This window comes from Episyrphus balteatus, chromosome 3 (assembly GCF_945859705.1).
Source record: "Episyrphus balteatus chromosome 3, idEpiBalt1.1, whole genome shotgun sequence".
In the NCBI taxonomy this organism is placed as follows: Eukaryota; Metazoa; Arthropoda; class Insecta; order Diptera; family Syrphidae; genus Episyrphus; species Episyrphus balteatus.
The window spans coordinates 87,092,327-87,105,828 of record NC_079136.1 but is presented as its reverse complement, the minus strand read 5'-3'; the positions used below and the strand labels follow the sequence as shown (position 1 = coordinate 87,105,828).

The window sequence follows — 13,502 nt, the reverse complement described above, 5'->3', positions numbered from 1 at the left end:
TTAATAAATAAAAAAAAAAAAAAAAACAAAAGTCAATAGATAGTGGTGAAAAGTTCTTTTCGGTAATTTTTTAAATAAAAAAACCAAGTGTTGAGTGGGTACTTAATGTTTTTTTTTTGCATTAAATTTTTTTAGAACATAATCACAAAGATCTGTTCGAAATTTTTTTATTGAATTTCCTGTACTAACTTGTGGTGAACAAAATTATAAATTTTGCAAAATAATTAAAAGTGGTGAGTTCTGCAAATTTTTTAGCAACTTTTTTATTGAATAGTTTTGAACCAAAGCGAATTTCCTAGGTTTATTATCGGCGGTCCCAGATTGTCATAAAAGGGCTGGGCCGCCGCACCGTTATAAAAAAATTCATTATTTTTCAACCTCTTTTTTTTGGATGAAAAGAAAGAAAATTGTGTCCTGGTCCACAGTCAACTGACTTCGACACCGCTTTGCGAAGGGAGCCTTAGGCCGTCCATCGAAGCACCCAGTAAGACTTGAGGGCTGGTCTATACCAAAGTACCCCTGAATTGCCCTAAAAAGAAAACGAAAGTACTCGCCTGCAATAATAAAAACAAAGGTCGCAGTGAGTTTTTTTAAACAATAAAAAAAATCAAAAATACACCTAAAACAAAGGAAATCTACCAAAAATATAAAAGAAAGTTCACCCCATCAACACGTGTCCAACAAAAACGGGACCGTTTTTAAAATTTATGTGTTTGTGTTGTTTCTATTTATTAATTATTTGTTTTTTTGGCGTTTTAACTACATTTTTTCAATATATTTTTTTGGTTCTTTTTTCTTAAAATTCAAAAATATTAAAATTTACATTGTAAGTGATAAAAAAAAAATAATTCCACAGGGGTCCACGCGGATTTTGAAATTTTTATTTTCCTAGGGTTAGGACCTCCAAAGAGCTCTCTAGGGGTTGGGGATCCTGGGACGTTTTTTTTTTTTGTATTTGAGTAGGTACCACAAAGGGTATCCTGATTTTTTTTTTTTTGTTTTTTTGTTCATTGCCTCGAAAAGGAATCGTTTTTTTTTGTTACATTTTTCTTTTGTTTTGCTTAGTTTTTTTTTGGTTTTCTTGGTTAGTTAATTTTTTTTGTTAATTTATTTTTCTTGTTAATTTAAATTATGTTACAAATTATTTCTTTTCAACTTAAATTTATTTACTTAAAGAATAAAACTTGAAAGACGCCCACGTTTTGAAAAAAAAAAAAGAATTTTTTTGGTTGTTTTGTTTCCGTTTCGCCAGAGTGAAACGATGAGTCATTGAAGACATTTTCAGGGGTGCAGATGGTAGCCGATTTTCAGCGATGGTAAGGACCTGATTTCCCAAGGAACGACAACGCGTTTGGGAGAATCCAATATGGCCGAGGATTCTCATGGTTGGGTGGGTAAAAGGCCACACTGCAACAACACCGGCAGTGCCCTTGGGGTGGTGAACGTCCGTCCGCGTCAGATTTTGAGTTAAGTTGTTAGTACACCGGCCTGATTTATGTTTTTGGCTGCTGGTGAAGTTTACTTCCGGGAACAAGATCCCCCCCACATCCGACGAGCTGATGCTGCGCAAAGCAAGCAGGCCAAGTTCTCGGGAGTAGACACTCTTTCCCTTTTTCACTATGTTCCTCTTTCCTTTCCAGATGTTCCTGCCACGGTATGGTAGTTTCACTGCCATATCAACTCTTCCTTATCCACGCTCCTCTCCCCTCCACTAACCAGCAACAAAATGGCGCCCAACGTTTAAGGCATTCGTCTTAGATTTTTGTAGTATTCGTTTCTGTTTTTTTTATGTTGTTATAGTTCTCAACCACACTTACTGAAAATTTTTAATTTTCGTAAGTCTTTACAGGGAAGGTCACTGACGGACTCATGTAAATTGCGACGATTCATTGAAAATTTTCAGTGACTGCGGTTGATATGTGTTAGGTGTTTATCTGAATTTGCAGCGATTTCTTCAGGGTTCAGTATGTCTTCATCTAGGAAGTCTCAGACATGCTAGATTCGAATTGCGACTGGCTCTGGGAAGTTGAAGTAAGTTTCAGTTACCACCTTTGTTTTGTATTCCTTTTTCCTAATCCTTAATCTTTTTTTTTTCTTTTCTATACCATTTTCATTTTCTTATCCATTTGTATTGTTTTCTATAAAAGCATTGTTGAAATAGTGACCATGTTTGGCAGTATGTCGGACATTGATGCATGATGTTCAACAAATTCTTTTTTTTTGATTTTTTTTAAACTCATTTCTCTTTTTGTGTGGTTATTTATCCAAAGCCATGTCTTCAACGAAAGCCCTAGAGGCAGACTTGAATTGCGGGTATGGAAAAAATAACTTCGTAATGTAACTTGTTGAATTGTGCCTTATCCTTCCATTTCACCACCCAGAGGGAAGTTGAAATTAGTCCGTCTGAAGTCTCTAAACCCTAGTAGTGGTTCCAGAAAAGTCGTTCCAGGTCTTCGGGTCAAAACATCATTGAATAAGCTACCTGAAGCACCCCGTATGCTTATGAGACAAAACCGTTAACAAATACCATATAAATAGTTAGTTCAAAGTAAGCTAACAGTTAAATTACTTATCAAAAATTTTTAAAATTAAGTTTTTGAGTCTACTTAATCAAAATAAGAATTTTGGAGATACTAAAACTCTAATACATAGAAATAAATACAAACACACAAAACATATAATAATACAAATAAACAACACATTTCTTAAGTTAAGTTCAAAAAAGAATATACATACTTTTTTTGATTTTTCAACATCTGTTTTTCGTTTTTCGTTTTTTTTGTTAAGTTTTTTCTTTTCTTTGAGGATTTTCTCAAAATAGTTTAAGTTTTTTTGATTAAAGGAATTTTAAGCCTCATTTAAGAAATACTTAATTTGTTCTTTATTGGAATTTATCTTTTTTTGATTGAAAAAAAAAAAAAAGAATTTTTAAATTTTCAGTTTTGAAACTAGAAATTAAGTAATTATTTGAAAATTTTTCAAAGTTAAGATTTTTCTGTTCAGTGAAAAACTTTGGTTTTTAGTTTAGTATTTTGTTCGTTTATTTATTTAGTTAAAGTTTACAGTTGTTTCTTTTCTTAATTTTTCTAATTCAGCTATTTTTTTGATTAAATAAAATTCTGATATTAGAGATTTTAGAAATAATTTCTAATAAATTTTTGTAAAATTTAAGTTTTTTAAAGATAAATTACTTTAAGTTTTTCAAAAACATATAATTTAGAAATTTGTTTTTAGTGTTAGTTCCTTTTGTTACACAATTCCTTTTGAATTATAAATTATTTTTCAAAACTTGTTTTGGAAAAACCTTTTAGGTTTAGTTTACTAGTTTTTTTGAAAACAATCATATAGTTAACTATAATTTTTTTTTGATTTTTCAACTTCATTTTTGAAATTACATTTACTTTTTCGGAATCTAAGTTTTTGATCACTTTCAAATACTTTCAAAAATCTTGAATTCTTAATTAAACATTTATTTATTACAAATTTTCGTTCTTCGTTATTTATATTTATTTGCTTTCGTTCATTTAAACATTTTTCGTTAATTTTTTCGTTATTTATTAATTTATTTATTTATATTTATTCAGTTTTTTTTGTTAGTTACATTTTTTTTTGTTTTTGATTTACATTACATTTTTTTGTTTCAAGTTTAATTTTTTTTTGAATTTTGGTGAAAGGTTACAGTTTTCTTATTAATTAATTTACATTTTTCTTTTTTCATTACAATATAATTATTTTTTTTGTTCAATCGAGTAATAGTAGGTAGTAGTTTTTTTTAGAAAAAAAAGGTTTTCAAAAAAAGAAGGGAAAGAGAAAAAAAAAATTTAATTAGTTCAAAACTCACCACTTTTGTATAAGTTTATTTTTGAATTCCGTTCACATATTCGTTGTTTTGTTGAATAAGTTGATTATAATTTTGAAAAATGGCACACGAAGCTAACCAAGAAGAAAATGAACGTATCCAGCGAATGATAAGAGATGCTGAAATAGAAGAAGAGAGAATGTCAAGAAATATAAACACAGGTGCTAGGCGCCGAGTCGTACACTCACCACCTCCAACTGATAGACAAACCCGATCCGCATCTCGAAATATAACCAGTTCTAACGGTGTAGCCCCAACTGTCTCGACTCCGATAGTACCAAATGCAAATGGTACTAATCCAGTCGGTCAAAACACAAACGATTCGAATAATAGTATTAACACAGGTTCGATCTCAACCCCGACTTATAGCGATCTTAGTGGGGCAGGGGTCGACGAAACTGTTAGGCAAGCTCCAGGTCCAGAATTTGATGATAGGGCAAGTGGTAACCATACCAATGAGGGATCTAGAGGTATCTTAGATACTCTTATTCGTTCATGGCCTAAAACAAAAGAAAAAAAGGTTATACCAGAGAATATTACAACATTCATACAAAGTGAAATTACCCGAAATATGGCAAGTTGTCAGGATGCGTTGCAACATAATGTGGAGAAAGCCATTAATGAAAGTATCCAGAATCAACTAAGTGGTTTTCTGGAAAAGTTAACTCTGGCAATGCCAGTTCCACCAGTCAGTATTCCAACAACGAGTCAACCACCTGTTCCAACAGTGCAGCCACCAATACCAAATCCAGTTCAAGTAGGTCCGCCACCAATAGCTAGTTACAACCCAGCTCCTGCAGGGCCACCACCACAGTATGCGATTCCTTTAGCTGATCAAGGTAGAAGTGCTTTTGTACCAGTAGGGCATCATGATAGAAGAAATCCAGGTCAGACTGCGGCTTCGGAAATACCATTCCAGCCGCAGCCCAATCCTCTAGTTTTTGGGAGTTATCAAACTCCATATACATACACTCCATTTCCTTATCCACCACCAGTTTTAAGTCCGTATATGACTCCTGGATATCGCGCTCCAACCAGGTTAGACAAGTGGGGTATAGGGAAGTTCGACGGTCTGTCAAACAACCTGACAGTCGAAGACTTCGTGTTTAGAGTTGAGAAACAGCAGAAGCAATATGCGTCTCCATGGAAGGAGGTACTGAGAGACTTCCACCAATTGCTCTCAGGTCCAGCATACGAATGGTTCTGGCAGTACCAAGTCGATAAGGAATTAGACTGGCCAACCGTAAAAGAAGCTTTGCTTAGTCGATATAAGAACCCGATAACTGATATAGAAATCGTAGCCAATATTATAGATCGTAAACAATATTCTTACGAAAGTAGCGAGGAGTTCTTTGTAGCCATTAATAAAATGAGGTATCAATTGCGTATGCCAATTCCTGAGGTCCAAATGGTTAAAATCATTAAACGGAACCTCAACGAAAAAGTGAGAAATTTAGTGTTTCCTCAAGCCATCTCTTCCCTTGATCAGCTGAGGCACGTCTGCAAAGAAGCAGAAGCTGCGTTTCCGAAGAGAGATCGGGAACTTCAGAAGCCATCTGGTAGGCCTTCAGCTAGGTTTGGTGTGAACGAGCTGGAGTATGAAGAAGAATACCAGTTTTCGGAGGAACAACTAGCGGCTTACCAGCTCGGTCAGGCAAGATCCAAAAATCCTCCTCGGAAACAAGTCGATGCTTCCACACTCGAGTGTTGGAACTGCAAGGAGCAGGGCCATACATGGTTCAATTGCCCCTCCGAAAAACGCATTGTCCATTGCTACAATTGCGGTCTAGAAGGTTATTATACAACCAACTGTACGCGATGCCACTCGGAAAACCGATCGAGGGACGCGAAGGCTCCGGGGGAATCGCGTGCAATCCCAAAACAGAACCCCCAATAAACAAAGAAGTCCAAAACCAAAATAAAGAATCTGAAAAAGAGTTAGTAGTAGATATAGTTCCCTGTGAAAATGAGAAAAAAATTACAATTTTAAAACGAGAAGAAAATAAAGAAACAAACATAGAAAATAAGATTATACAGAATTTTTCAAAAATTAAGCCGTTACATGTACGTATAAATGAGTACAACAAAGCGAAAAATCGAATTTTTAATAGTAAAGGGTTTACCCCGCCGAAAAATATTTTAAAAGCAAGAGCCCGATATAAAGCCCGAAAAGAAACGGAAATGAAAATTTCGTCTACCATTTTAAATCTTGAGTCAGATCCTAGACCGTATGCAAAAATCAAACTAGGGTCAAAAGAATTTTTAGGTTTGCTAGACAGCGGAGCCAGTGTTAGCATACTTGGCAAAAATTGTATGCAACTGGTCAAGGAGCTCGATTGTCGAGTAATGCCATTTCACTCAGGAATTAAAACAGCAGACGGAAAAAGTCAGTCCATTGTGGGGAAAGTAGTGCTTAACGTACAGTATAAGGAGAGGGAAGAAAGACTTACCTTCTTTCTAGTCCCTAATTTAGATCAGGAAGTCTACCTGGGCGTAGATTTCTGGAAAGTGTTTCAGTTAGCCCCGAACATTATAAGTAGTCTTTCGATGGATGATCCATCTGATCCAAATGCTCATCAGTTGAGTTCTGAGCAACAAGCCAGACTAGATGCAGTGAGGGATCAATTCTTATGTTTTGAACGCGACGGTTTGGGAAAGACGACGTTGATGGAGCATACCATTGATACCGGAGATGCTCTCCCTGTGAAACAGCGTCACTACCCTGTGTCTCCAGCGATACAAGCCATACTATACGAAGAATTGGATCGGATGTTGAGTCTCGGCGTTATTGAGCAGAGTGAAAGTCCGTGGTGTTCGCCAGTGGTTCTCTTACGGAAACCGGGAAAAAATCGACTTTGCCTCGATTCTCGTAAGGTGAATGCACTGACGAAAAAGAACGCGAATCCTCTTCCTCATATCGAGGGACTCACCAGCCGACTTCCAGATGCCATCTACATGAGTAGTATAGATTTGAAAGAGGCATTTTGGCAAATACCGCTGGAGAAGCAGAGTAGAGAAAAGACTGCCTTTGCGGTACCGGGGAGACCCTTGTACCAATTCACTGTGATGCCGTTTGGGCTGTGTAATGCTGCTCAACGGTTGAGCCAGTTGATGGACAAGGTGATTCCTGCACGACTTAGGGAGCGTGTCTTTGTGTACCTCGATGATCTGCTTATCATGGCGCCGGATTTCGAGACTCATCTCTCATTGTTGAAGGAAGTAGCCGAGTGTTTGCGTAAGGCTAATCTCACCATCAACATGAAGAAATCAAAGTTTTGCTTTAAGGAGTTAAAATATTTGGGCTTCATTGTTGGTGGTGGGAAATTCAAAACCGATCCCGCAAAAGTAGAAGCTGTTAAAGATTTTCCGATCCCGAAAACGCTCAGACAAGTTCGAAGGTTACTGGGTATGGCAGGGTGGTATCGGAAATTTATAAAAGATTTTTCCACCCTGACTGCTCCACTAACCGACTTAACGAAGAAGAAGAACGCAAAATTTAAAATGACGGAAGAAGCGTTGAAAGCTTTCGAAGATTTGAAGGAAGCGTTGATTTCTGCTCCGGTTCTTTCACGCCCTGATTTTTCCAAAAGATTTTATATCCAGTGCGATGCTTCAGACGCGGGTATAGGGGCGGTATTGTCGCAAGTAGACGATGAGGGAGAAGAATACCCAATCGCGTATTTTTCCCAAAAATTTAACAAAAGTCAGAGAAACTACAGTGTGACCGAGAAGGAGTGCATGGCAGCAGTGATGGCTGTGAAGAAATTCAGGCCGTATGTCGAAGGCATGGACTTCACGGTCATTACGGATCACTCCAGTCTTCAATGGCTGATGAGTATGAAAGACCTAAGTGGGAAACTTGCCAGGTGGAGTTTGTCGTTACAGGCCTATGTCTTCGACATACAGCACCGTAAAGGTAGCCAACACGTAGTACCGGATACTCTTTCTCGGGTACATGTAGATTCTCTGGCTCTTGATGATGTTGCCCCGTTGATCGACTTGGATTCAGTAGAATTCCAGTCCGAAGAATATCTAGATCTTATAGAAGAGATATATAATCGCCCCGACGAGCTTCCCGACCTAAAAATCGAAGATAAATACGTTTATAAGAAAGCTTTCAGAAAGTTAGGTGAAGAAGAGATGCTAGAGCATTCTTGGCTTCTTTGGGTTCCGTCAGGTCTGACTGAAGAAATTATAAGTAGGGCTCATGATCCCCCTAAGGCTGCTCATGGCGGAATAGCCAAAACTTTAGACCGGATTCGGCAATATTTTTACTGGCCTAATATGACTGTGCATGTTCGCGTATATGTTTCTAATTGTAACGTGTGTAAGCAATGTAAAGCGTCAAATCAAGTAACCCGTCCCCCCATTGTAACGTCCTATTGTAGTAATCGTCCTTTCGAAAAAATATACATTGACTTTTTAGGGCCTTATCCTAGGTCAAAATTAGGAAATGTGTATGTTTTCGTTGTATTAGATCATTTGTCCAAATTTGTGTTATTAAAAGCTTTAAGAAATGCAACTTCGTCGAAAGTGATAAAATTTTTGAAGGAAGACGTTTTTAATATGTTTGGAGTTCCGAACATAATCCATTCTGACAATGGAAAACAATTCGTCGGAAAAGAGTTCCAAAATCTTATAAGCAAATACGGAATAAGGCATTTTAAAACAGCTTTTTATTCACCGCAATCGAATGCGTCGGAAAGGGTTAACCGCTCGTTGTTAGCTGCTATCCGATCATACCTTAAGAATGATCAACGAGAATGGGATACGCATCTTAGCGATATAGCGTGTGCGTTAAGGAGTGCAGTTCATAGTGCTACTGGTGTATCCCCATATTATGCCTTATTTGGCACTAATATGATGATGCACGGTAGTAGCTATGAACTTGCGAAAAAGTTGAACGCGATGGACGACAACGAGTTGTTAATTCTTCCCCGACAAAGCCGGTTGCAATGCATTCGAAATCAAATTCGTGAAAATATTTCCAAAGCAAATGAGAAATCGGCGAAAATATACAATGTCCGAACGAAAAATACAAGATATGTGCCTGGACAAGAAGTTTACCGAAGGAACTTCATATTAAGTGATTCTTCAAAATATTTGTCATCGAAACTTTCGCCGAAATATGTCAAATGCCGAATAATTAAACAAATTGGAAACAATATGTACGAATTAGAAAACTTAAATGGCAAAAGAATTGGAGTATTTCACGCGAAAGATTTAAAACAATGAAAACATTAAATTTTTGTTTCGTAAACGCTATTAAAGACGATTTTTAAAATTTTTAGTTACATTTCTTATTGCCGTCCCTAAGTTTTATTTATTTATTTATTTGTTTCCATTCCTGTTGCATGAATTTATTATTTATTTTATTGTTTTATTTATTGATTTATATTGTGTTCTAATTGTTGTTCTAAATGTAAACGTATTTATTAATAAACCGAGCTAAAAAGATTTTTAATCTGAAGTTCGAAAACCGATTTCGGAAAATTTGCCTATTTCTAACAATTTTCAAACGTAAAGAAACAAAATTTTAAGAAAAAGTGAAGGCAATAACCGAAATCTAAGAAAATCTTAAAAGTACCTGAAAATGTTTGATAAAAACAAAGAAATTTTATGTTTTATTATAAATTTTATTAACTGCATGCTTAAAATTAGTTTTACTTATGTTACTTAATGTTATTTATTGATATCTTGTTATATGTATTGATTAGAATTTTAAAGTATATACTTATGTACTGTGATAAAAACTATTAAGCATCTGTGATTTTATAAATTTTTGATAATAAATTTCAAAGACTGATAATATAGCTAATTTTTTTTATAATCTGTGATATTTACTTAATTTTAGTTTAATTATTGTTTAGTTAATTATATTTTTCTTCAACTGTGATATTTACTTGTTTCTAGATTAGTTTTAGCTTAGCTCATTTTTACTTTTTCGATCTGTGATATTTATTTTTTTTTATTTTTTATTTTCTTGACATTTTATATAACTGTGATACTAGCTTTAAGTTTTTATTTTTACCACATTTATTTATTTATTTATTCAAATTTATTTATTCGTGTTGTTTTGCATGTTTGAATTACTTATGTTTGTAATAATACTACTAGATGTAAATAAAAATACTTAACAAAACGCTCACCAGTTATAATCTGTGCAAAAAATTGTTGATCCATGGTAAAGATGTTTCGTAAATTCTATCCGGATAGAGCTCATTAACTTCCATAACTGCAATCTGTTGAATGAAAAAAAAAAAAAAAGTATTAATGTTGGACTATGTTATAAAAGAATGGTACATACCTTGACTTGAGCTGCGTCAATAGTTTTTTATCTTTTAAGGCCCGGCTTCAATCGTGGGTTTTTCCCCACAACCCAAGAAAAAAAAAAATGAATAAATTAAAGTTTAGGTCCACGAATACCACTTAGAAAAAAAAACGATAGACGTACCGGCAATATATTAAGGTTGGAGTCTGTGGTCGTGCGCTCAGTATTGTCCAGTTCATTTTTGATGGTCCTTATGTGATGTTTTGGGGTGTATCTGTTTTTTTGTCTCTGTTGAAAATTGGTTGGATGTTATGATTACTACAATCAATCATCCCAACAAAGATCCCAAAACCGATGGGATTGTTATTTCGATCCAACTTAACACTTTCATCAAACTGGAAAAAAAAAAAAACATAATTAAACAGGGGATGCGAAGTGTGTAGTTACTAACCTTCACTTGCGTGGCAGCATTGTAGTTTGCTGATGTTCTCCTCTCGAGCGTAGACATCTGCAGATTTTTTTTTGTTTTCTTCATCCCAGGCGACCGACTACACTTCGTGCATTTTTACTCCTTATTGGGAATATATCCCAATAAGTAGCAAATTTTGTTGCGGACGCCTGGGGAACTGCCTCCAATCGAGTCAAGAAACCTGGAATGAAAACAGAAATAGAATTAATTACAAAAAAAAAAAGGAATGTAAACATTCCCTGAGAGGAAAATGTTTGGCAAACTTACCTGCTTGTGACGAATCCCTGGATGAGTACTCCAAATAGAAATTGTTGATAGAACCTGAAAGAGACAAAATAATTAATATGAGTTTTATAAATAATAATATTTAACAAAAAAATAAACAAAACAAGAATTCTTTTTATTACCTACCTGCCATGTTGAATTTGCCATGTTCGAATTTGATGTGACATAAATTATAGTCTATGGACTGACACCGACCAACCATTGTTCAGACTTAGCACCTTATATGGTTACATGAGGATCGAGTTGAATGGGCCGATTCGTGCCTACCCTTCAAGCAAACAAGTCCGACATCGGTCCGAATCCGCTCCGACTCGGGCGGAGCTGAGTCCGACTTCGGCTCAGAAACGGGTCCGAAGGTGTCTCTAATTAGTTGTTTTTATTTGTTCAATACGTACTTTTTGTTGATGTTCATGTTACGCGTTATAATTGTAGTTTTAGGTACAAACCAAAGTTTAACTTCCCATTCTGAATAGGACAGTATAATAACACCCTTAACCTAACAAGCCATCTATCGGTTGCTGGTTATAACAAACTAATATGAGTGTTCAGTTTTAGTACGTATGAACGTGCCCGATATTGAATTTCGAATTCGAAGATAGAAAAGGGGAATATAGAAATGCTCACCAATACATAGATGAGTGTATATAAGATTTACATATATTGAGAGATGTGAATCGGGTGATGTTTGTCCAGTTAGATTTAACATGCGGTACCAATTTTTTGAGGTACTCCGCCAACTGTCAAAGTGGTTTTCCCTTACTTTTTTTTCTTTAAGATCGGGCTTTTGACATCTCACCGAACTCGTGTCATTCGAAAATAATCCAGATACAGATCGGTTGTGCTATTGTGGCCAAAGTTTTTTTAAGACAAAACGAAAATAAAAATTGGTATAAACCCAAATTAAATTCAAAAACAAAAAAATTTATTTAGAAGAAAATAAAACAAAATTAATAAATAAAAAAAAAAAAAAAAACAAAAGTCAATAGATAGTGGTGAAAAGTTCTTTTCGGTAATTTTTTAAATAAAAAAACCAAGTGTTGAGTGGGTACTTAATGTTTTTTTTTTGCATTAAATTTTTTTAGAACATAATCACAAAGATCTGTTCGAAATTTTTTTATTGAATTTCCTGTACTAACTTGTGGTGAACAAAATTATAAATTTTGCAAAATAATTAAAAGTGGTGAGTTCTGCAAATTTTTTAGCAACTTTTTTATTGAATAGTTTTGAACCAAAGCGAATTTCCTAGGTTTATTATCGGCGGTCCCAGATTGTCATAAAAGGGCTGGGCCGCCGCACCGTTATAAAAAAATTCATTATTTTTCAACCTCTTTTTTTTGGATGAAAAGAAAGAAAATTGTGTCCTGGTCCACAGTCAACTGACTTCGACACCGCTTTGCGAAGGGAGCCTTAGGCCGTCCATCGAAGCACCCAGTAAGACTTGAGGGCTGGTCTATACCAAAGTACCCCTGAATTGCCCTAAAAAGAAAACGAAAGTACTCGCCTGCAATAATAAAAACAAAGGTCGCAGTGAGTTTTTTTAAACAATAAAAAAAATCAAAAATACACCTAAAACAAAGGAAATCTACCAAAAATATAAAAGAAAGTTCACCCCATCAACACGTGTCCAACAAAAACGGGACCGTTTTTAAAATTTATGTGTTTGTGTTGTTTCTATTTATTAATTATTTGTTTTTTTGGCGTTTTAACTACATTTTTTCAATATATTTTTTTGGTTCTTTTTTCTTAAAATTCAAAAATATTAAAATTTACATTGTAAGTGATAAAAAAAAAATAATTCCACAGGGGTCCACGCGGATTTTGAAATTTTTATTTTCCTAGGGTTAGGACCTCCAAAGAGCTCTCTAGGGGTTGGGGATCCTGGGACGTTTTTTTTTTTTGTATTTGAGTAGGTACCACAAAGGGTATCCTGATTTTTTTTTTTTTGTTTTTTTGTTCATTGCCTCGAAAAGGAATCGTTTTTTTTTGTTACATTTTTCTTTTGTTTTGCTTAGTTTTTTTTTGGTTTTCTTGGTTAGTTAATTTTTTTTGTTAATTTATTTTTCTTGTTAATTTAAATTATGTTACAAATTATTTCTTTTCAACTTAAATTTATTTACTTAAAGAATAAAACTTGAAAGACGCCCACGTTTTGAAAAAAAAAAAAGAATTTTTTTGGTTGTTTTGTTTCCGTTTCGCCAGAGTGAAACGATGAGTCATTGAAGACATTTTCAGGGGTGCAGATGGTAGCCGATTTTCAGCGATGGTAAGGACCTGATTTCCCAAGGAACGACAACGCGTTTGGGAGAATCCAATATGGCCGAGGATTCTCATGGTTGGGTGGGTAAAAGGCCACACTGCAACAACACCGGCAGTGCCCTTGGGGTGGTGAACGTCCGTCCGCGTCAGATTTTGAGTTAAGTTGTTAGTACACCGGCCTGATTTATGTTTTTGGCTGCTGGTGAAGTTTACTTCCGGGAACAAGATCCCCCCCACATCCGACGAGCTGATGCTGCGCAAAGCAAGCAGGCCAAGTTCTCGGGAGTAGACACTCTTTCCCTTTTTCACTATGTTCCTCTTTCCTTTCCAGATGTTCCTGCCACGGTATGGTAGTTTCACTG

The 13,502-nt window shown here is 35.3% G+C and overlaps 3 long non-coding RNA genes across 3 annotated transcripts; 2 read left to right on the top strand and 1 right to left on the bottom strand.

Moving 5' to 3' along the window:
- The first annotated feature begins 10 nt into the window (after positions 1 to 10).
- Positions 11 to 1,075, top strand: LOC129914286 (uncharacterized). The gene is made up of 3 exons (XR_008772165.1): positions 11 to 62; positions 136 to 233; positions 300 to 1,075. It is a non-coding gene; the product is annotated as an uncharacterized LOC129914286 (long non-coding RNA).
- An 8,862-nt stretch (positions 1,076 to 9,937) lies between these two features.
- LOC129914282 (uncharacterized) lies at positions 9,938 to 11,747 on the bottom strand. Its single transcript, XR_008772159.1, has 5 exons — positions 11,011 to 11,747; positions 10,867 to 10,920; positions 10,582 to 10,780; positions 10,167 to 10,525; positions 9,938 to 10,101 (listed from the first exon to the last, which is right to left on the bottom strand). It is a non-coding gene; the product is annotated as an uncharacterized LOC129914282 (long non-coding RNA).
- Positions 11,748 to 11,841: 94 nt separating this feature from the next.
- On the top strand, positions 11,842 to 12,906 carry LOC129914285 (uncharacterized). Its single transcript, XR_008772164.1, has 3 exons — positions 11,842 to 11,893; positions 11,967 to 12,064; positions 12,131 to 12,906. It is a non-coding gene; the product is annotated as an uncharacterized LOC129914285 (long non-coding RNA).
- The last annotated feature ends 596 nt before the right edge of the window (positions 12,907 to 13,502 follow it).